At 43.0% G+C, this 25,516-nt stretch overlaps 1 long non-coding RNA gene across 1 annotated transcript; it reads left to right on the top strand.

Annotated features, from left to right (window-relative positions):
• The first annotated feature begins 1,765 nt into the window (after positions 1–1,765).
• On the top strand, positions 1,766–24,995 carry LOC142295649 (uncharacterized). The gene is made up of 3 exons (XR_012751510.1): positions 1,766–2,071; positions 20,050–20,151; positions 24,699–24,995. It is a non-coding gene; the product is annotated as an uncharacterized LOC142295649 (long non-coding RNA).
• The last annotated feature ends 521 nt before the right edge of the window (positions 24,996–25,516 follow it).

The raw sequence follows: 25,516 nt of genomic DNA, 5'->3' as shown, positions 1-25,516 counted from the left end.
TCGCAGGCGGGGAGGAGGGTGTCGGCACACTACGCTCACCCCTTCTGCTCGGGTCCGGCAGCTGCTCAGTGGTGGCTCGAGCTGTGGGCCGGATCCCGGGGTTTCTCGAGCGACACTCCTCGCCCGTGAGTGAAAGGGGGTTTGTGGTTGGGTGTGGGGATTGTTATAGTTCGTGACGCCACCCACGGTTGTGGTGATTTCACCACTGCTGCTCAATTCGGGGATCCCGGGGATGGTGATGCGGAGCAGCCAGGTGTTGTGTTGCCCCTCCGTGGGTAGGGGTTGGTGATCCCGGGGCCCGGTGGTGGAGAAGGAGGTGCGGGGCCTGGTGGGCGCAGGGACGCAGGGGCAGCGCTGTGCCTTGCGGCACTGTGGTACTCACTCAGCCTGAGACATGGACACAGTTTGTACGGTAAACCAAACGGCTGGTAGGACGGTCCCACAGACGGCTGCACCTGCACTCCCGGTAGGTGACGGTGATGTCCCTCTTCCTTGCACCTATGTTTGACTGGTGGTAGCGGTGGATTCCCTCCGGTTACCCGCTCCCCGACTGCAATCTGGGCCGGAGGAGCTCTACACTTTGCCCGCAGGCGCTGGTCCTGAGAAACTGGTGCCGTGGCGGTGGCGGTGTCTCTCTGCTTCAGGTTGGGCTGTTGCCTTCAATCGGGACTTGGTTGTTGGGGGATCTACGTCCCCTTCACTGACGGATTCGGCAAATTTGGCGACTCCTAGCCTTGCCGGGGTCCGAGAGGCCCCTGCCCTGGTGCTGACTGTCCTTCGGAACACTGCTCCAGACCACCGGGCACACAGCCAACGGGGTCCTTCCAGGAACTTCCAAACGGTCCCCCTCCAGACAGTCACCGCCGTCGCTGACCTTGCTGATCTGGCCCTACACAAAGCTGGACCCTTCAGGCTTTCTTTCTCTACTGCCACTTCACTTGCTTTCCTCCTTTACCACTTTTTCTACTTTCACTTCTTGTTTGCTCTCTCACTTAGCTCCTCACTCCTGCTCCTCCCTGAGCTATCTCCTAAACTCAACTGCCTGGTTTCTCCCGCCTCCAGAGCTGTGACCTCCTTGGTGGGCGGAGCCAACCGCCTGGCCCACCCCCTGGTGTGAATCATCAGCCTCTGGAGGAAGGCAACAAGGATTTCTGGTTAGCATTGATGTGCCTACCTGGAGTGTGGGGTGTGGTGGTGTTGTGACCTGTGTCCCCTGGCTTGCCCAGGGCGACACAATAACCTATACAGGATTCTCCTCCCCAAAGTAAGAATATTGTTAGCAAACATTGAGTGAGGAAGGAAAAAACAAAGACCAGTTCATGTTTTATGTGCGCTTAACCTCTTCACGACACATGACGTACTGGGTACATCATGGATCGTGTAAGGTTAATTCCTGATGGCTGCCGCAGGTGGCCGGCAACAATCCCTGCACGTCAGCTGATTTGAACAGCTGACATGTGTGGCTATCAGGCACAAGTGGGTCTGGGACCACTCGCGCCTGTTAACCCCTTGCATTTCGTTGTCAAAATGTGACAGTGAGATTAAACGTCGTGCCGTGGTAAGCATTCACTTAGCCAGCGCCACTTGAAATCATGTGACAGGATCATGTGGATGCAATGGTTGCCATGGTAGCACAGGGTCATGTGATGACTCCTGTAGCTATCATGAGTCCCTTCCTCTTACACCCAGCAGAGCGCCGTGTGTGAGAGTAAAGCAGATTTTTTGCAGATCTCAGCTGTGCAGCTGCGATCTACAGAAAGTAACAAGCGATCAGACTGTCCCCATTGAAATCCTCTGGAATGTAATCAAGAAGAAGATGGATAGTCACAAGTCATCAAACAAAGGAGAATTGCTTAACATTTTGCACCAGGAGTGGCATAAGGTCACCCAAAAGCAGTGTGAAAGACTGGTGGAAAGCAGCCAAGACGCAGGAAAGCTGGGATTAAAAATCATGGTTATTCCACAAAATATTGATTTCTGAAGACATCAGTCATTTCACTTTCGATCCTGTGAGAGCGGACGCTGGATTCTGTGAGAGAAGACACTGAGCTAAGAATACACATCTTTGCTGGTATGTAGCATGTAAGCTATGCTTTTCTTCTCAAATTATTAAATTCTGTTGTTTAGATTGCATATTGTAAAGTCATTTTTTGATTACTATGTCATGACGTAAGTTAATGTGTGCCCGTCTAAAGGTACTCTTAGGCTTGTATAGACTGAATGTTTGTCTAGGAGGGGGTACATTCTCATTGTTGTGATATATTGTTTGCTGGATGACCATTGAGTACAGATTTGAACAGGGTCTGTTTTAGGCCCCCCACACACAGATGCACCCTGCGATTACGATGCTGCAATTCTCAAAGAATTAGGAAAATCCCTAGTTAGGTCGTATATCGAAGCCAAAAAAGTAAGCCCCACAAGTGAAGGAGCAGCAGCCATTGTGAATGATGTCCAGCGCCTTGCTCAAGAAAGAGACTCCATGGCCTCCACCAGCACAGCTACGATACCTACGGCCTCCACCGGCAGAGCTACAATACCCACAGCCTCCACCGGCACAGCTACGATACCCACAGCCTCCACCGGCACAGCTACAATACCCACGGGCTCCACCAGCACAGCTACAATACCCACTGCCTCCACCAGCACAGCTCCGATACCCACAGCCTCCACCGACACAACTACGATGCCCACGGCCTCCACCAGCACAGCTACGATACCCACAGCCTCCACCGGCACAGCTACAATACCCACGGCCTCCACCAGCACAGCTACGATACCCATGGACTCCACCAGCACAGCTACGATACCCACGGCCTCCACCGCCACAGCTACAATATACAAAGCCTCCATCAGCACAGCTACAATACCCACGGCCTCCACCAGCACAGCTATGATACCCATGGCCTCCACCAGCACAGCTACGATACCCACGGCCTCCACCGCCACAGCTACAATATCCAAAGCCTCCACCAGCACAGCTACAATACCCACGGCCTCCACCAGCACAGCTGCGATACCCATGGCCTCCACCAGCACAGCTACCAGCCAAAAAAGGAAGAGATGTAGCTTCTGTCCATCTTCCTGTGAAAATAAAACTAATCTTACATGTGCTGGGTGTGCAAAATATCTATGTAAAGGACATGTGTTTTATTATTGTGTTCAATGTAAAAATGCATGAACCCGTTAAACCTTTTTAGAAAGAAAGAAGAAAAACAAGTTTTTATTATTTAGCATTTGTTGTTTTATAAATATATTCTCACAAGGTTAGATCTAGTTAGATTTCCTGTTATAGTAATAGAAATCTAAAGCATGTTAGTTATTTGCGTGCAGAATGCTATAACATAATTGCAAACAGGCTGTGTAATCTTTTTCTGAAAAAAATAAATAAAAATTAAGTTTTAATTGAATTTTTCATTTGTTTATGATCAACCATGTTCACACACAGTTTAATAATGAGATAGGTATTCAAATAAAACACTTAAGCGGGCTTTACACGCTACGATATCGCTAGCAATTTCTAGCAATATCGAGCGTGTAAGTACCCGCCCCCGTCGCACATGCTGTATCGTGTGATAGCTGCCGCAGCGAACATTATCGCTACGGCAGCATCACACGCACTTACCTCAAGGGGGAGGGACGTTCGGCGTCCCCGCGACGTCACTAAGCGGCCGGCCAATCAAAGCGGAGGGGCAGAGATGAGCGGGACATAACATCCCGCCCACCTCCTTGATTCCGCATTGTGGCCGGTGGCAGGTAAGGAGACGTTCCTCGCTCCTGCGGTGTCACACACAGCGATGTGTGCTGCCACATGAGCGATGAACAACATGGATAAACAACCCTTACCGATTTTTGAGTTTGGGACGACCTCTCCATGGTGAACGATTTTCACCATTTTTGAGGTCGCTTAAGGACGCTGGTAAGTGTCACACGCTGCAATATCGTTAATGACACTGGATGTGCGTCACTAACAACGTGACCCCGCCGATAAATTATTAACGATATTGTATCATGTAAAGCCCCCTTTACAGTAGCTAAAAATCAAGATTTTAATAGGTCGGAACAGTACAAGTGTATAGTAAATGCGAACAGAACAGCAGGGTTAAGAAGACTGGTCTACTCTCCTGACAATTGTGCTCCTTGTTACATAATTCTATAGCATGTTTTCTTGTGTTCCATTTGGTAGACTTCCTGAAAATGAACAAGTTTTCGACAACTCAATGACACACTTACTTGACCAAAGGACTAACAAAACAGTGATCCCATGAAGTGTTTTAATGAAAGATACTCAGGACTAATTACATTTTTGTTAGGTAATACAAGTATTTACTAAAAGATATTTTAATAGAGCAGGACTAAGCAGTAATATACATGGACCAAGGCTAAGATACTTGTTTTCACCCCCTAAAACACAACACTCTGGACACAAGTATAGTTCAGTTAAGAGAAGAAAGAATCGATTCACAAGACTCTGGTCCATCAGCCAAGTCAGTAATCTGTCCATATACCACCTGATGAAGATAGTTCTGCTATCAAAATGTATTATGGCTGTTTAAGAGGGATTATTAAAAGGTTTTTAATATATCTAATTGTCTAAAGTTTGTTCTACCCCAGCGGCCGATACAATCATTCTTTTCTGCATTCATGTATCTCCATCAACCTTGAGGAGTTAACGGTGGGAGCTGCTCCAGGTATTGCTCTTTAAAACCTGCTCAATGGTCTGGAGGACCTGCAGTATCCCAGCAACCTAGGAACGACAAGCCAGGACCTGTGGTGATGTACTTCCAGTGGAGCCTGGTCACGTGGTATAACACGCAAGTTCCCTGCAGTCGGAGGCAAGAGAGGCCAGGGGTGTCAGGATCTTTTTAGCACCAACATCCAGACCTGCAAGGCAAAACTGGGGTTGTGCAGGGTTGCACAACCGCGATAGGTGAGTGGCCAATCGGCCGATAACTTTTATCCCATTAGACTACCAGGTACTTTCACAGTGCGCTCCCTTTGTTTAACTTGTTTAAGTCAGTAATCTGTGCCTACTGTGTGGGAGACCTGCGAATTTCCGTAACAATATTATCGGCTCCTCTTTTGATTAGCTAGTCTGGCACAACATCATAATTACGGAATAATGCACACACAATGTCTTGCCAGCCTTGCTAATTAATCCCTTAACGACCACGGGTGGTAATATTACATCCTAGCAGTCATAGTGTTAATCTCCGTGGGCATGTCAGCTGATTTGTACAGCTGACATGTTTGCCTGCCAGGCACGAGTGGAATTGCTTCCGTGCCTTGTAACCCTTTAAATGGCGCTGTCAATATGTGACAGCGCCATTATAATCGCGATTGCCCTAAAACTTTACTTACAGCCCAACAATGGTAGTCACATGACGTGATCACGTGGATCCGATGGTTGTTATGGTAGCCCATGGTCATGTGCTGACTCCTGTAGCTCACATGACTAAGGTCCTGTAAGAAGCAGCTGAGGGCTGCTTATTACAAGAGATGAGCATTTCACCCAATCTGAGTGATGCTGCTCTGATTGTGAGAAAGGAACCAGCAATCAAACAGCTGATCAGTATGGTCCCCTAGGTGGACTATTAAAAAAAAAAAAAGCAAAAAATAAGTTTTGAAAACTTAAAAAAAAAATAAAAAACCAATAAGTTCAAATCTTCCCCCTTTCGCCCCATTGAAAGCTAAAGGGTTAAAAAAAATTAAAACATATACAAATATACACACATTTGGTATCGTTCAGAAATGCTCAATCTATCAAAATAGAAAATCAATTAATCTGATTGGTAAATGGTGTAGCGGCCAAAAAATTCCAAACGCCAAAATTGCGTTTTTTGGTCACCACAAATTTTGCGCAAAATGCAATAACAGGCGATCAAAATGTAGCATCTGCGCAAAAATGTCGTTAAAAACATCAGCTCAAGATGCAAAAAATAAGCTGTCACTGACCCATAGATCCTGGAAAATGAGGACACTATGGGTCGTGGAAAATGATGCAAAACGTACGCCACCTTTTTTGGACAAACTTCTGATTTTTTTAACCCTTTAGATAAAAGTAAACTTATTCATGTTTGCTGTCCACGACCTCGTACCGACCTGAGGCATCACACCAACACACCAGTTTTACCATATAGTGAATACAGTGAATAAAATATCTCCAAAACAATAATGAAATCACACTTTTTTTTGCAATTTTTCCGCATGTGAAATTTTTTTGCTCTTTTCCAGTACACTATATGGTAAAACTCATGGCTTCATTTCAAAGTACAGCTCGTTCTGCAAAAAAACTAATCATCACATGACCATATTAACTGAAAAATAAAAAAATTACGTTTCTTGGAAGAAGAATGACAAAAAAAAACAGAAAGCGCAAAATTGGACAGTCGTGAACGAGTTAAAAGAAGACTTGGGAACGCCACAAGGCAAGAAGATTTGCATTCCTTCCATCCAGTGGTCAAAGATTGCAGACCTAGCCAATGGACCAGAGTCCTGTAAATCCATTTCTAGTTTGATGCCTACTTAATGTTACAATGTCACAATAGAATCATAGAATGGTAGAGTTTGAAGGGACCTCAAGGGCCATCGGGTGAAGCCCCCTGCGAGTGCAGGCTTTCCTAAATCATCCCAGCTATATGTTTGTCCGCTTGAAGATTTCTATTGATGAGAGCTCACCACCTCCCGTGGTCGCCTGTTCCACTCCCTGACTGCCCTCACTGTCAGAAAGGTTTTCCTAATGTCTAATCTGAATCTCCTTCCTTTTAGTTTCATCCCATTGCTTCTTGTACTTCCTTGTGCTAATACGTGTAATGAAATGCAGATTCAAGTCAGACATTAAATTACAAACGGCGTTGACCACACTGGCCATGTGTCTCCTCATCAGAACTCAAGAGTAACATGTATGGTAATGATGTTGTTATATTAGGGTCAGGAGACCCTTGGTTTGTCCAGATATTGTGGTCCATACTAATGCATAATTGTTTGACGCATGTAATCAGCCTTAAGGCTACTTTACACACTGCGATATCGGTCCCGATATCGCTAGTGTGGGTACCCGCCCCATCTGTTGCGCGACACGGGCAAATCGCTGCCCGTGTCGCACAACAGCCGTCACACATACTTACCTGTCCGGCGACGTCGCTGTGACGGGCGAACCGCCTCCTTTCTAAGGGGGTGGTCCGTGCGGCGTCACAGCGACGTCACTGAAGCGTCACTGAACCGCCACCCAATAGCGGCGGAGGGGCGGAGATGAGCGGGACGTAACATCCCGCCCACCTCCTTCCTTCCGCATAGCAGCCGGGAGGCAGGTAAGGGGAGCTTCCTCGTTCCTGCGGTGTCACACGGAGCGATGTGTGCTGCCGCAGGAACGAGGAACAACTTCGTTACTGCTGCAGTAACGATTTTTAAGAATGGACCCCCATGTCGCAGATTAGCGATTTTGCACGTTTTTGCAACGATGCAAAATCGCTTATCGGTGTCACACGCAGCAACATCGCTAATGCGGCCGGATGTGCGTCACCAATTCCGTGACCCCAACGACTCCGCATTAGTGATGTCGCAGCGTGTAAAGCCTGCTTTATTCTTATTGGAAGTGTAGCACCATCAATTTAGTAAAAGAAGGTAAAAATTAACTATAGAAGTGATTTACTAAATCATGAAGAGCAGCCAACCTAGGAGCATGATCTATTTATGAATCAGCATTTGTACCATTCCTTCTGGCAACAAGCAATATTGTGTTTGTGCCAATCAGATTAATTTTGTGTGGTTGCCGATCAGAATTTTTCTGTACATATTATTTGCAAGATGTCAGTTATTGGCAACTCTACGCCGATTCTTCTTATGCATAACATTTTTTTCTTGTAATTTCTTGATCCAAACCAGAAATCACAAGATGCTTTTATTAAAAGTCTGGACGTGTCTAGTTCTTTGATTACAATACATTGTGTTGGTGTACATAAATCAATGTCAATGTTTGTAATTAGACTTGCATCAAAATATTATGCAGCTCTGTGAATGTCTATATCCTCGCTGAGAAGACGGAAAACATTACTCCTTAATACATGAGTCATCTACATGAAATCAGATAGGCCTGATTCTCGACCTAACAGGGTAACCAAACTGTGCAATTTGTGTGTATGTGTATATGTATATATATATATATATATATATATATATATATACACACAGTACAGACCAAAAGTTTGGACACACCTTCTCATCTCTAGAACAACTATTAAGAGTAGACTTTGTGCAGCAGGCCTTCATGGTAAAATAGCTGTTAGGAAACCACTGCTGAGGACAGGCAACAAGCAGAAGAGACTTGTTTGGGCTAAAGAACACGTGGAATGGACATTAGACCAGTGGAAATCTGTGCTTTGGTCTGATGAGTCCAAATTTGAGATCTTTGGATCCAACCACCGTGTCTTTGTAGAAAAGGTGAACGGATAGACTCTACATGGCTGGTTCCCACCGTGAAGCATGGAGCAGGAGGTGTGATGGTGTGGGGGTGCTTTGCTGGTAACACTGTTGGGGATTTATTCAAAATTGAAGGTATACTAAACCAGCATGGCTACCACAGCATCTTGCAGCGGCATGCTATTCCATCCGGTTTGCGTTTAGTTGGACCATCATTTATTTTTCAACAGGACAATGACCCCAAACACACCTCCAGGCTGTGTAAAGGCTATTTGACTAAGAAGGAGAGTGATGGGGTGCTACGCCAGATGCCCTGGCTACCACAGTCACCAGGCCTGAACCCAATCGAGATGGTTTGGGGTGAGCTGGACCGCAGAGTGAAGGCAAAAGGGCCAACAAGTGCTAAGCATCTCTGGGAACTCCTTCAAGACTGTTGGAAAAAACATTTCCAGTGACTACCTCTTGAAGCTCATAAAAAGAATGCCAAGAGTGTGCAAAGCAGTAATCAAAGCAAAAGGTGGCTACTTTGAAGAACCTAGAATATAAGACATATTTTCAGTTGTTTCACACTTATTTAAGTATTTCATTCCATGGGTTTTAATTCATAGTTTTGATGCCTTCAATGTGAATCTACAATTTTTAGTCATGAAAATATAGAAAAAACTCTTTGAATGAGAAGGTGTGTCCAAACTTTTGGTCTGTACTGTGTATATATATATATATATATATATTTATTTATATTTAATTTGTGCTCAAACGTTTACACACCATGGCAGAGATTTAGCTTTCTTGGTCTTTTTTCAGAGAATAGGAATGATAACACGAAATCTTTTTTCCACTCATGGTTAGTGGTCAGGTGAAGCCATTTATTGTCAAACTTCTGTGTTTTCTCTTCTTAAAATATAATAATGACCAAAAAAATCCAAATGACCCTGATCAAAGGTTCACAAACCCTGGTGATTGTGGCCTGATAACATCCACAGACGTTGACACAAATGGGTTTGAATGGCTAATAAAGGTAACGTCCTCACCTGTGACCTGTTTGCTTGTAATCAGTGTGTGTGCATAAAAGCGGAGTGAGTTTCTGGGATCCAGACAGACTCTTGCATCTTTCATCCAAACACTGATGTTTCTGGATTGTGAATCATGGAGAAAGCAAAAGAATTGTCAAGGGCTCTATGGGAAAAGATAGTTAAACTGTATTAAGCAGGAAAGGGGTACCAAAAGATATCCAAGGAATTGATAATGCCAGTCGGCTCAGCAATGTTCAAACTGTGATAAACAAACAGAAAACCAGGGTTACTGTAAAAAACAAACCACGATCAGGTAGACCAATGAAAATTTCGGCCACAACTGCCAGGAATATTGTTTGGGATGCAAACAAAACCCCCCATATAACATCAGATGAAATACAGGACTCACTGAAAACTAGCAGTGTGGCGGTTTCAAGATGCACAATAAGGAGACACTTGAAGAAAAATGTGCTGCATGGACTAGTCACTATAAAAAAAGCCATTACTGCTCAAATGCCACAAAGTATCTCGCCTACTATACACCAAACAGCACAGAGACAAACCTCTAAACTTCTGGAACAAGGTAATTTGGAGTGATGAGACCAAAATTGAACCATAAACGTTACATTTAGAGAGGTGTCAACAAGGCCTATCATGAAAGGAACACCATTCCTAGTGTAAAGCACGGAGGTGGATTGCTGATGATGTGGGGATGTGTGAGCTACAAAGGCAGAGGTAACTTGGTCAAAGTTGAAGGAAAGATGAATACAGCACGTTATCAGCAAATACTGGAGAAAATTTGCACTCATCAACCAGGAAGGTGTGCCTGGGACGTACTTAGATGTTCCAACATAACAACAATCCAAAACACAAGGCCATTTCAACTTGTCATTTGCTATAGTAGAACAAAGTGAAGGTTCTGGAGTGGCCATCTCAGTCTCCTGAGCTCAATATCATTGAGCCACTCTGGGAGAACTGAAGCACGCAGCTCATGCAAGAAAGCCCAGGAATTTACAGGAACTAGAGGCATTTTGCCAAGAAGAATGGACAGCTTTACCATCTGAGAAAATAAAGAGCCTCATCCACAACTACTACAAAAGACTTCAAGCTGTCATTGATGCTAGAGGGGGCAATACACGCTATTAAGAACTAGGGTATGTGAACTTTTGATCTTTTAGATATGTTTGGTTGTCATTCTGATTTACAAAGAGAAAACACAGAAGTTTGACAATAAACGGCATCACCCAATCACTAATCATGAGTGGAAAAAAGGATTTTGTTTTATCATATTCTCTGAAAAAGGCCAAGAAAGCAAAAAAAACTACCGGGGTATGTAAACTTTTATGTATATATATATACTTTATATCCTGCTCAACATAACTGAGTACACCCATATCGAAGAGTAAAATTTGAATCAATATCTCACTGAATAAAAAAAATCACTTTTCAAAATTCTGACTAGACGGAGTTTCTCAGAACAATTTAGCATGAAAATAAGGATAATGATAGACCGTTCATTATAAAATATTCAGTTTTGTTCAAATTAGTTGATGCAAAAATGAATTAACCTTTTACATCAAAAACTACATCTACTATTTTATGTGACCTTGATGATTTTCAAAGAAGCACTCCTATCACAGATTTTAACCTCTTAATATATTACAATCATCAAACTATATTGCGCTGAGTGCAGATAGGTGTTTAAACCGACTCGTCGCCACGTCGGGGGTGCAGATCCTCTGCGTCATCACGGGGTGGCCTGGCCCGGTTCCGTTGCCCCAAGGTGTATACGAAAGAGGATTGTAGGGTGGCAAAAAGAATGGCGGTAGTAGTTGGAGGTATAGTAAAGTCTTTAAGGTGATCGTGACGCCACCTGTGGTACGTGGCCAGGGATGGGGGCCACCGCTGTAAGGTCTCTCACCGGGGCAGATGTTAAGTGCAGCAAGGATGGTGTCGCTCCCCACAGTATTTCACAGAAAAAAGTCACTTTCTAAAATATCGATTCTTTATTATACAAAAAAATTGTTTAAAAATTATTACATACAAAACCTTAAGGATACACATAGACAGAAAAAACAAACAGCCAAATGTGATAGACTTCAACTATTCATATAGCAGAAAGACCAGTGATATACCCCAAACAAAAAGGGGTCAGTATATCACTGTGCCAATCAACCTATAATAAATGTGATTGGAAAAATTCAATCTAGGTATGTCTATACTCCGAGGCTCCCACAAATCCAAGTAAAGAAAACTGGGAGTGCTCAGAATACATTCGCCCAGACAAAATTGTCCCTGAAGTCACAAAACTATGTACATGACATTATTTGCAAACTCCTGATTAAATTATATTCAATATTTTTCACCTGACGCGTTTCTCCTCCCACACCGGAGGTTCATCAGGTGTGTTTATAGCATGTCATAATACATTCAGTTGATAAAGAAGAAGTCAGGAGAGAGATAATAGGCATATGTAGATATCACAATGATATATGGAAAACCTCATCACTAAAGATTTTTATGTCAGCCATTCTCTAGACTTTAATCCAAATCTTTTATAAGGCAAAATTGAATTTCTTCAGTTTTTTATTAAAGTTTTGAACTGATGCCTAGGGGGGGGGGGGTGGCCCAATCAGAGTGTAAATTCCAAGCATCAGCCATGTGAGGAGGTTTTTAGAGTTGCAGCGTTCCACATTTGAAAAACAAGACCTTGTTTAAATTATCTGCTGAGACTATCTACATACCAGTATATGGACTAGTGAAATTCAATATTAACCATCTTGGAATGAAAAATATTGTCTAAAAGTTTATTGATGTGGAATTTTTCCAATCACATTTATTATAAGTTGATTGGCACAGTGATATACTGACCCCTTTTTATTTGGGGTATATCACTGGTCTTTCTGCTATATGAATAGTTGAAGTCTACCACATTTGGCTGTTTGTTTTTTCTGTCTATGTGTAGCCTTAAGGATTTGTATGTAATAATTTTTAAAAAAAATGTTTGTATAATAAAGAATCGATATTTTAGAATGTGACTTTTTTCTGTGAAATACTGGTTAGATAGTTCACTTCAAACCATTCTCTTCTGTGAATACTGTCGCTCCCCACAAGCGGAGCGGGATTACCCCGGGGAGGATGGCGGAGAATGGGGATGGTGGTAGTCCCTGTTGGCGCTTCGGCGCTGGGCATCGGCGTCGGTTAAAGGAGAGGTAGAGGAAGGGGCTGTGGTTCCAAGTCTTTTTACTCACAGGTTGTTCAGGCACTGCCCCAGAGTACCGTCCTCTGCCATGATGGGCTTCAGCCAATCTCGGATCCGTCGGCGGTCACTGCCGGTGCCCATGAAAGTCTGTTAGTGAAGTGTCCCTTGGTTGCTATCTGGAACCCCGGCCGAGCCTCGTGCTCCAAACCACAGGCCCACGAAGAGAGAGGAACACTAACTCCAGTTGTCAGTGCTAGGTGTTATCCCAAGCTGTGCCCAGGAATGTTCTGTCTAAAGTGTGATGGTTGCGCCTACTTCTACCTCATGTGGTAGCCGCCCCCAGTGGTTGTCCTAGCGCCTGGGGAAGTCCCATGCTTTGTGATGGCTGACTCTCCTGTCTGCCCTAGTCCAACCCCCTGTGAGTAAGCACCTGTTGTTGTGTGTGTGTTTCGTGAAGGCACTAGCAGGTTAACCCCCTCCTGACCTGGGATAGATATTACCCTTGAAAAGTGGTATAATACCCTGTGGCGCCTGAAGCCCAGGGGTGCCACATTTACACTTGTACATTTTGCCTTTGTACCGAGTAAATTCTTCTCTTTTTTTCTTCTCTATGTAGAAACAAGAAATCTCTTGTCCCTGCATGAATCATTCCCCTTATCAACTCCCTACCTAGCTGCTTCTCCCTCCCCTCTGCAATGGCCCTGCCAAGGACTTTAGCAGTGATGCTCTCATGCAGAGAAAATAGACTTCCTATTACTACATAGAACTTAGAAGGATTCAGCTAGTTAGTTTTTAACCACTTCACCCCCGGCAATGTTCCGTTTTTAATTTTCGTTTTTTCCTCCCCTTTTTCAAAGAGCCATAACTTTTTTATTTTTTTATTTTTCCATCAATATAGCAATATGCACGAAAATGCTCCTCACTATTAATATTCATGCCTGGTTTATCTACATGGTCTAAAAAAGAAATATATTTCTCAAGAAACTTAAGTACGAGGATCATGCATGGTCATTATATGGTGAACTGAAAGTTCTCTCTTTGCGCCTTTGGCAGCAAGGAGGATACAAGCAGTACCCATGCTTTTTGTGGGAATGGGACAGCTGCGATAGGACTCATTACTGGAGCCAAAAAAAGTTGGCCAAAGAGGACATCTTTGCAACCTGGACACAGTTGTGGAAAGCTTAGTTAATTCCACTAAAGTTCTCCTGCCTTAACTCCACATTAAGCTTGGACTGATGAAGCAGTTTCTAAAAGCTTTCCTGGAAGAAGAAAAGGCTTTTTAGTACCTGTATACCAAATTTCCGGGACTGTCTATCACAAGAATCTGTGTCTATGGAAGCTCCAGATTCTTGCACTCTGCCTTCTAACTTGTCTGATGTCTGTGATCAGCGCAGGGAGACTCGGACATTGACCCACAGACTTGTAGTTCCTAGGCTGGCTAACAAGATTTAATCTTTGTTTGTTTGGTTGTTAATATCTTTTAGTCACAATGCATTGGGAGAACCAGTCAATTGAACACTCCTCCTATATTTGCTGGCTGGACTGTTCTTGTGTTGCCATCTGTAGGTTGTCTATTCTGGTCTAGAGAAGTGGAGTTACCTAGGCTGGGCTGTTGTGTTTGTTATTGGTGTGAGGGCTTTAAGCTGGGTTCACACATAGCGACAGCAACAATGACGTCGCTGTTACGTCACCATTTTCTGTGACGCAACAGCAACCTAGTAAGTCGCTGTTATGATCGCTGCTTAGCTGTCAAACACAGCAGATGCAGCAGCGATCATAACGGCACGCGTCGCTGTGGAAGCCATGCTGCACTTGGTAACTAAGGTAAATATTGGGTAACCATTACCCGATATTTACCTTGGTTACCAGCGCATACGCTTAGTGCTGGCTCCCTGCTCTCCTAGCCAGGGTACACATCGGGTTAATTACCCGATGTGTACTCCGGCTCCGGCTACGTGTGCAGTGAGCCAGCGGTGTGCTCTCACGCTGCCAGTGCCGGCTCCCTGCTCACGTAATTACCCGATGTGTACTCTGGATAGGAGTGCAGGGAGGCGTCAGCACTGGCAGCGTGAGAGCGGCGGTGCTAGTAACTAATGTAAATATCGGTTAACCAAGGAAAGGGCTTCTTGGTTACCCGATGTTTACCTTGGTTACAGCTTACCGCAGGCTGCCAGACGCCGGCTCCTGCTCCCTGCTCGCTTCAGTTCATCGCTCTCTCGCTGTCACACACAGCGATGTGTGCTTCACAGCGGGAGAGCGACGAGCAAAAAATGAAGCAGGATATTCAGCGGCGACCTCACAGCAAGGGCCAGCTCGTTGCTGGATGTCACACACAGCAACAGCGACGGGACCTCGCTGCCATGTCACAGAAAATAGTGACGTAGCAGCGACGTCATTGTCGCCGTCGCTGTGTGTGACACCACCTTTAGATGAAATCTTTTTGTGTCTTTGTAGAACAAAATGAGACAGGGCAGCACTCACCGATATCCTGGGACTATTTTATTATTCGATGCTGACAGGTGAGACGGACATGAGGGAATGCAGGGAGGGGAGCACGAGGACGACGGTTCATTCCCTCATGTCCGTCTCACCTGTCAGCATCGAATAATAAAATAGTCCCAGGATATCGGTGAGTGCTGCCCTGTCTCATTTTGTTCTATGGATATACTTGTTTAAAATTGGGCAATAGCACCTCGGTAAGGGACTTTGTTGGCTCCATCGAGATTAGACAAAATGCTTTGCTGTGACATCTGAAAGCACATTGATGTAATCAAGCAAACTTCACACTGAACTGTGTTTGGGACAGGAACATCACACTACCTCCAGTATAGGTAAGCAGTGCGGTGCACAATCCTTTTTCTTTTTCTTTTTTGTGTCTTTGTGTTGCTGCCTTTGTTCACTTGCTTTTCACTTTACTCTCTTAGTGTTAATTCCTAGAGTGTGCAGTGTGACTAAGCTTCTTTTATTCCTGTCTGTCTTGCCTATTATTACCCTTACACTGTAGCCTTTTTCTTCCTTGGGAAAGAGGGGGGGGGGGATTAGCTTTATTTATCAGTACAGCAAGGTATGAGATCCAGGCATCTCTACTATCAGGGTTAATCCTGGGTATAGGGATAACATAGGGTTCCCTAGCATAAGGGACAATATAGGAGCCCTTTGTCACTCACTATCCTACAGTTACATCTTGACACTGTCTGAAGCAAAATTAAAGGAAGTTATTTTAGTGTGTCTGGATATTCGGAAACTTAATTTTTACGACGTGTTTGAAATAAAAATGAAAGCTGTTGAGAAGAGGCCTTGGTATTCTTTTAATAATGATATGAGGAAATTTGTAGGTAACAACAAAGTTCCATAATTCTGAAATGTTTTAAATCCTTAAGGCCCCGTTACACACTACAATTTATCTGATGATATGTCGTTGGGGTCACGGTTTTCATGACGCACTTCCGTCGTTATTAGCGACGTCGTTGCGTGTGACACCTACGAGTGACTCCGAACGATCGTAAAAATAGTGAAAATCGTTGATCGTTGACACGTCGTTCATTTTCAAAATAATGTTTGTCGTTTGGAATGCAGCAAACATGTTGCTACATTTGACACCCTGCCAATGACGAACAACATCGTTAGTGCGTCCGTCATTAGCGATGCGGGCGTGTCGTTATGAGCAATGCGCCACGCGTCCTCCGCTCTGATTGGTATTACGCCAAAGTGTATGCTATGGACAATTATACACCTCTGTCGTTGCCGTAATCGTTGGGAGAATTGCTGTGTGACGGTGTCCACACAACCGCCTTGGTCAAACAATATATCGCTGAACGATGTAGTGTCGTTTGTGAGATTGGTACGTGTGACCGCTACAAAACAATCTATGAGCGATCTCGGCAAAATGTAGCAATGATCTGGCGTGTCACATCGCTAATGAAATCGCTAGCGATATCGTTGTGTGTAAAGCGGTCTTTAAGTTATGTGATGAATCTGAAGTTACATTTCCTTTTGGACGACTTTCCTGAAAATCTTGGTGTTGTTAGTGAAGAGCAAAGAGAAAGATTTCATCAGGATATCAAGGAGATATAATGATAATACCAGGGTTGATCAAAAGTGAATATGAAGTGGGACGACTGCTGGACGCTTGACAGAGAAGATCCGCAGCCTTCTATAAGAGAAAAGGTACCAAGAAAAGCTTTTAAGAGAAAATGAAAAGGTGCAAAAATTAATTTCCAATAAAGTTGAAGAATGAATGTTCAATCAAATTTTATATATAATATTGTGTACATTTTGGCTACAACAAAGATTTTTCTTGTTCATCTCGCTTGTATATACAGTAATTTCACACAAGTTTTTTTGCAAAATCCATACGTGATAGTTAAAAATAGAAGTGTTTTTTTAATCAGTGCAACAGAAAACATAAGGATCAGTCATTGGAATTGAAACAATTTTCGTATACTCAAGTTTTATTATAATTGCCACACTGATTGCAGTTGAGCAGACAAATCATTAGGATTCCCTGTTGGCTGCTTCTTATGCAATCGCTGACCAGTGATGTCCCAGATGTGCTCAATGTGAAGCAAGGCAGAAAAAGCTGTGTTCCGTGGTAGCATGTTAAGGCCAGGCAGGCTGCCCACACGACAAAGAGCAATATTCAGCTGTTCATTGTCGTGTTAAAAAACGGCTCTCAGGACACATTGGGAAAATGATCATACTACAGGCTTCACCATCGAATTAATGTAACTCAGAATTGTTAGTGTACTTTTAATCAGCGTCGGACTGGCTACCGGAGAAACTGCCAGTAATACCAGGCATGGCCGCGATTACCGGCATTGAACTCTGGAGCGCTTACCTGAGCTCCGGAGTGCAGGCTGGACTGAACAGCGGGTTTGTGGGTCTGAACTGCGAGCACCGACTGATCACAGTTCCCGGAACCCCGGTTATCACAGTTCCGTCCATGACAGCTGATGACAGGTCGGGCTGAACTCCGCAGCTCAGGTGAGAGCTCCAGCGTTCAATGCAGGTAACCGCGGCCAGGACTGGTATTGCCGGCAGTTTCTCCGGTAGCCAGTCCAATGCTGCATTTAATGAATGGACAGATCCAACTACAATAGGCTTTGCCATCCCACACCATATTACAGGGAAAAGGATTAGAGTAACATTCCCTTGTAATAGCTGCTTCATGGCATTGACCATATGGTTTCACGACTAATCTCTATTTATAATTGAATTCAAGATGTGTGGAACCAGTGATATGGACTGTTCTTCAAAGTTTCCCAGGAGCCATTTGTCAACACAATGCCAGGCCACATGTGACTGTGAGCAGCCTGCATGGCCTTAACATGCTACTCAGGTCCACAGTTTTTTGTGATCTTGTCTCTTATCAAGTACATAGTGGATGTCAATAGTTGGCAATTCCAAAGAGGTTGCCAGCACCAGATAATGGTGATTTGGGTGTTCAAGTGCATTTAGCATGGCAGAACATTCCTCGGACAAAAATTAATAAAGTAATTGACAGTGTGCTGAGGTATATATATATATATATATATATATATATATATATATATATAGATAGATAGATAGATAGATAGATAGATAGATAGATAGATAGATTTATATATATACACAGTACAGACCAAAAGTTTGGACACACCTCATTCAAGGAGTTTTCTTTATTTTCATGACTCTAAAAATTGTAGATTCATATTGAATGCATCAAAACTGTGAATGAAAACATGTAGAATGAAATACTTAAAAATGTGTGAAACAACTGAAAATATGTCTTATATTCTAGGTTCTTTAAAGTAGCCACCTTTTGCTTTGATTACTGCTTTGCACACTCTTGGCATTCTCTTGATGAGCGTCAAGAGGTAGTCACCAGAAATGGTCTTCCAACAGTCTTGAAGGAGTTCCCAGAGATGCTTAGCACTTGTTGGCCCTTTTGCCTTCACTCTGCGGTCCAGCTCACCCCAAACCATCTCGATTGGGTTCAGGTCTGGTGACTGGAGGCCAGGTCATCTGGCGTAGCACCCCATCACTCTACTTCTTAGTCAAATATCCCTTACACAGCCTGGAGGTGTGTTTGGGGTAATTGTCCTGTTGAAAAATAAATGATGGTTCAACTAAACGCAAACAGGACTGAATAGCATGTCGCTGCAAGATGCTGTGGTAGCCATGCTGGTTCAGAATAAGTCCCAAACAGTGTCACCAGCAAAGCACCCCCACACCATCACAACTCCTCCTCCATGCTTCACAGTGGGAACCAGACATGCAGAGTCCACCCGTTCACCTTTTCTGTGTCGCACAAAGACACGGTGGTTAGATCCAAAGATCTCAAATTTGGACTCATCAGACCAAAGCATAGATTTCCACTGGTCTAATGTCTATTCCTTGTGTTCTTTAGCCCAAACAAGTCTCTTCTGCTTGTTGCCTGTCCTTAGCAGTGGTTTCCTAGCAGCTATTTTACCATGAATTCCTGCTGCACAAGTCTCCTCTTAATAGTTGTTCTAGAGATGTGTCTGCTGCTAGAACTCTGTGTGGCATTGACCTGTTCTCTAATCTGAGCTGCTGTTAACCTGCGATTTCTGAGGCTGGTGACTCGGATAAACTTATCCTCCGCAGCAGAGGTGACTCTTGGTCTTCCTTTTCTGGGTTGGTCCTCATGTGAGCCAGTTTCTTTGTAGCATTTTATGGTTTTTGCCACTGCACTTAAGGACACGTTAAATGTTTTCCCAATTTTTCGAACAGACTGACCCTCATTTCTTAAAGTAATGATGGCAACTCGTTTTTCTTTACTTAGAATTTGTATTATGGCAAGAAAAAAGCAGCTAACAGTCTATTCAAAAGGACTATCAGCTGTGTATCCACCAGACTTCTGCACAACACAACTGATGGTCCTTACCCCATTTATAAGGCAAGAAATCCCGCTTATTAAACCTGACGGCACACCTGTGAAGTGAAAAGCATTTCCGGTGACTACCTCTTGAGGCTCATGAAGAGAATGCCTAGAGTGTGCAAAGCAGTAATCAAAGCAAAAGGTGACTACTTTGAAGAACCTAGAATATAAGACATATTTTCAGTTGTTTCACCCTTTTTTGTTAAGTATTTCATTCCACATGTGTTAATTTATAGTTTTGATGCCTTCAATGTGAATCTGCAATTTTCAGAGTCATGAAAATAAAGAAAACTCTTTGAATGAGAAGGTGTGTTCAAACATTTGGTCTATACTATATATATATATATATATATATATATATATATTTTTTTTTTTTTTTGTTCAATTATTCATTTGTTTATTTTTTTACTCAGTATTATGCAAGTGTTTTTGGCAGATGAAGGAGAACAATTAATTACAAGTAAAAATGCTTTCAAACATAGTATTGTTAATAATTTATTTTATCAATTAACAAAATTTTCACTTTGCCTTCCAAACAGCATCAATTCTTCTTGGTACACAGACAACTTTTAAAGGACCTCAATCAAGGAGGTTGTTCCAAAACTCTTGGAGAACTAACCACAGATCTTCCGTGGATAAAGGTTTGTGCAAATCTTTCTGGTTATTCGTGTAGTCCTACAAAGCCTTGATGATGATCTGAGATTTGTAAACGTAGCTAGATAGATGATAGAAAAATATTAAAATAAATATACAGTATATATACAGTGCCTTGCGAAAGTATTTTGCCCCCTTGAATTTTTCAACCATTTCCCACATTTCAGGCTTCAAACATAAAGATAAAAAATGTTAACGTTATGGTGAAGAATCAACAACAAGTGGGACACAATTGTGAAGTTGAATAAAATTTATTAATTTAAAATGTAAACTTTTGTAAAAAATAAAAAACTGAAAATTGGGGCGTGCAATATTATTCGTCCCCTTTACTTTCAGTGCAGCAAACTCACTCCAGAAGTTCATTGAGGATCTCTGAATGATCCAATGTCCTAAATGACTGATGATGATAAATATTATCCTCTGTGTGTAATCTAGACTCCGTATAAATGCACTTGCTCTGTGATAGTCTCAGTGTTCTGTTTAAAGTGCAGATAGCATCATGAAGACCAAGGTACACAACAAGCAGGTCTGTGATACTGATGTGGAGAAGTTTAAAGCCGGATTTGGTTACAAAAAGATTTCCAAAACCTTAAACATCCCAAGAAGCACTGTGCAAGCAATCATATTGAAATAGAGGGAATATCATATCACTGCAAATCTACCAAGACACGGCCGTCCCTGAAAAATTTAATCTCAAACAAGGAGAAGACAGATCAGAGATGCAGCCAAGAGGCCCATGATCACTCTGGATGAACAGCAGAGATCTACAGCTGAGGTAGGAGAGTCTGTCTATAGGACAGCAATCAGTTGTACACTGCACAAATCTGGCCTTTATGGAAGAGTGGCAAGGAGAAAACCATTTCTCAAAGATATCCATAAAAAGTGTAGTTTAAAGTTTGCCACAAGCCACCTTAGAGACACATCAAACGTGTGTAAGAAGGTGCTCTGGTCAGATGAAACCAAAATCGAACTTTTTGGGCACAATGCCAAACAATATTTTTGGCATAAAAGCAACACAGCTGACTCTGAATACACCATCCCCAATGTCAAACATGGTGGTGGCAGCATCATGATTTGGGCCTGCTTTTCTTCAGCAGGGACGGGGAAGATGGTTAAAATTGATGGGAAGATGGATGGAACCAAATACAGGACCATTTTTGAAGAAAACCTGTTGGAGTCTGCAAAAGACCAGAGACTGGGACGGAGAATGTCTTCCAGCAAGACAATGATCCAAAACATAAAGCAAAATCTACAATGGAATGGTTCACAAATAAACGTATCTAGGTGTTAGAATGGCCAAGTCACAGTTCAGACCTGAATCCAATAGAGAATCTGTGGAAAGAGCTGAAAACTGCTGTTCACAAATGCTCTCCATCCAACCTCACTCAGCTCCAGCTGTTTGCAAAGGAAGAATGGGCAAGAATTTCAGTCTCTCGATGTGTAAAACTGATAGAGACATACCCCAAGCGACTTACAGCTGTAATCGCAGCCAAAGGTGGAGCTACAAAGTATTAACTTAAAGGGGCTGAATAATATTGCACGCCCCAATTTTCAGTTTTTTATTTTTTATAAAAGTTTAAAATAAGCAATAATTTCGTTCAACTTCACAACCCACTTGTTGTTGATTCTTCACCAGAACATTAACATTTTTATCTTTATGTTTGAAGTCTGAAATGTGGGAAAAAGTTGAAAAATTCAAGGAGGCTGAATAGGTTCGCAAGGCACTGTATATATTCTGCATGTCCATAGACCATGGACTTTCCTTGCCTTGTAATGTTAGCTCTCAGCTGTCTGCTTTACCTTGGCTGGTTACCAATAATGGGGGAAAACCCACATTTTGTTTTTTTTTAAAATTATTTATTTATTATATTAAACCAAGCTAAACACCCTTTAGTGACACATGAAAAGGTGCAAGCTTAGAATATGTAGGGGGGTTGTGACATTGTATATTTGCAGAATATATATATTTATTCTAATATTTTTCTATCTATCTAGCTATCTCTTTATAATTTTTGTGTCTGTAGATGTGTGTTTGTCAGTAAGGGGACATGGGCAGCTATAGTGTTATGAGATAGTGAAGGTTATAATTATGCATGATTTTATTTCACTATAATCTGTAATAATAAACTTGTTTCTTTGCTTTGGGCAACTTCCTGTTTGCTCTAGTGTTTGTGTTTCAACCAACTTTATTACGAAAAAATGTGAGTAAAAACTGCACAAAAAACGCAAAGAAAAAACGCAAGTTAACCAACGTGTGGAATTGGTGATGAAATTTTGCAGCAACAAAAACTCAACAACCCCTAATCATGGGACCGTACCTAAAAAGAGCTTGAGCATCACATCTTGAAATTCCAGTGTGCTTGAAATCTTTTCCTGGGAGACACCTTGCTGATGCAGTGTAACTACCTTGTGTCTTATTGCTGTGCTCAGTCTTACTATGGAGGAGTTTTAAGCCTCTTACACAGCTGTTTCTTTTAACATAAATATAAAATTTATCTGGGAAGTATGAATCCGTCCTGGCATCCGTGGTGCCAGATGTCCCCCTCATGACTCCAAAAAGGTCTAAAAATCTTAATGACCTCCTGGTGCATAGTCACTATGTACCTAAGACCGTTAACCCCTTTGGTTCGCGGGGACCTACCTGGAGTTGTTACCCAGGTGGCTGTGTGGCATGTAGGAACATTCCCGGTGTACCACCTTTTCATCTAGCTGTGGTAGAATCTATGACGTAAGACACTATATATCAAGTGCTACTACCTTCTGCTATCTTACCTGACCTATGTGGGCCTTACCTCACGTGAGTTGCATTCGGGTCAGGGAGCAAGTTAGAGACATTGAGGCTGCTAAGGTCGTAGATGACATCACCCTACTAAAAACACTTCCTAGATACTTCAAGCTCCGCCATAATTCCAACTCTAAAGGGGGCTTTACACGCTGCGACATCGCTAATGCGGAGTCGTTGGGGTCACAGAATTTGTGACGCACATCCGGCCGCATTAGCGATGTTGCTGTGTGTGACACCGATGAGCGATTTTGCATCGTTGCAAAAACGTGCAAAATCGCTCATCGGTGACATGGGGTCCATTCTCGATTATCGTTACTGCAGCAGTAACAATGTAGTTCGTCGCTCCTGCGGCAGCACACATCGCTATGTGTGACGCCGCAGGAATGAGGAACCTCTCTTTACCTGCCTCCCAGCCGCTATGAGGAAGGAAGGAGGTGGGCGGGATGTTCCGGCCACTCATCTCCGCCCCTCCGCTTCTATTGGGCGGCCGTTCGGTGACGTCGCTGTGACGCCGCACGGACCGCCCCCTTAGAAAGGAGGCGGTTCGCCGGTCACAGCGACGTCGCCGGGCAGGTAAGTATGTGTGACGGGTCTGCGCGATGTTGTGCGGCACGGGCAGCGATTTGCCCGTGTCGCACAACAGATGGGGGCGGGTACCAACGCTAGCGATATCGGGACCGATATCGCAGCGTGTAAAGTAGCCTTAAGGGCTTGAAGTTTCGGGTGATTGATGTCGTCCATGGTGGAATCAGGGGTGGCGACCTCAAAAAGAAATTGGGGAGGGGAGTCATAATCCAAAATTTATATTAAAAAGGTATAATTTTATTCAATACAAAATTCATACAAATAACACACAGTAAAAACTGGGGAGATAAGGTGCAAGGAACAGCTACATTACCACAATGAGAGTAGTTGGTGAGTGTAAGGAGATTCCAAATGGCATATAGTGCAAACCACATCCGATACCATTAATATTCATGTAATAGTGCTGCCATCTGGGTTAGCCGGATTTTGAACACCCTGCAGTAACACCAGTAGGCCTGGGAATCCTCCTCCCACCATCTAACATAGGCTGCTGTCAGTGTCCCGACAGAACCTGTGACATTAAAGGAAGTATTTATAATATGGTGGTAGAGACAAGGATCCCAGTAGCCACATGGAAATATGCCGTAGGTGTGTAGTGAAAGGCAAACACCCAGTACTCAGCACATGTGATAAATCAGTTACATCGGATGTAAAACAAAGCTGCACACCAGCCAAATAGAGTGTAAAGTTTATATAAGATTATAAATGCTCACCCATAGTATGAGATGCGGTAGGACTGTCCAGGGGGCCCCATTCATTTGTATGAATTTTGTATTGAATAAAATTATACCTTTTTAATATAAATTTTGGATTATGACTCCGCTTCTTCTGAGTCCCTGTATTGCTGGGAGTTTCCATATGTAAGAAATATGTTTATGATACACCGGATGTATTTGATTGTCAAAAAGAAATTGTCACGGTGAGAGTCCAAGTGGATCACCACCCTTGAAACTCTTGTCCCCAAGGGACTCAATGAGTCCTTAAGCTTTGCTTCCTGTTTTTGAGGGTTTTTTTGGCAAGGGTTGTTGCTTTTCTTCTTAGCATTTATTTATATTTATATATAATTTTTAATTGTGTATATGGTGTAATTTTATTTCTAATTATTCCTCTTTTTTCTTTTTCTCTTTGTCTCTGTCACTTATATGCAATCTTCTTGTTCCACAGTTTTATCCATCATCAGCATCTTCCTCTGCTAGCAACATGAAACATGGGATACATATCTATAGGAGGAGATGGGGAGAGAAATGTGTGATTTTTCTGTGCTGGTCACTCTGCACTGTAATGTTGCCATATTTTTGTATCGGTGTATAGCTTGTTCGTAAAATTAAGGCTTAAATGTCTATGTTTAATATATAAATATGTCTGTTATAAGCTTTAAGCTATTTATACATATGCATATACATATAAATATGCATATTATATGCAGGCTTCATTCTGCTCCTGCCATGGTGCACGTGCGCAGGCCGCCGACTCTTGGATCAAGCTGTGCTTCTTTGATCCCGAGTGGGTGTGTGTGCACACGCGGTTTCCTAGGTGACGCATCCTGGAAGCCATGCATGCACCGTGGTGCCTGGGATCTTTTGCCTGCTGTTCCTTCATTCGGCGGTCTGCGCATGCGCCGTACACAAAGCCGGATGTGTGTGCAGCAATGAGATGCACAGATGCCGGGTATACAGCTGTTTCCACTAATTAGACCATGGATGATATATATAGCCCCTCTCTGCAGATATTCCAGTTATCCCCCTGAGGAAGCTGGTTCATTTACATGGCAATCTGGTAAGAAAGCGAAACATTCGTTGGGGTCTCTCATTATGAGGGGTGGTGGTTGATTCCCGTATTATTTATAATGCAGGTCAGAATCCTTACTTTCAATAGTATATTAACGTTGTCTTACCAACTTTGACTAACACTATCTTTATGTAGCCTACATCGGCTTTGGGGAATTTGTACATGCACTTGCACTTTACTTTTTGATAAATAAA

This window comes from Anomaloglossus baeobatrachus, chromosome 3, assembly GCF_048569485.1.
Source record: "Anomaloglossus baeobatrachus isolate aAnoBae1 chromosome 3, aAnoBae1.hap1, whole genome shotgun sequence".
NCBI lineage: Eukaryota > Metazoa > Chordata > Amphibia > Anura > Aromobatidae > Anomaloglossus > Anomaloglossus baeobatrachus.
Note: the sequence above shows the minus strand (reverse complement) of the source record. Positions and strands in the feature narration are given on the sequence as shown.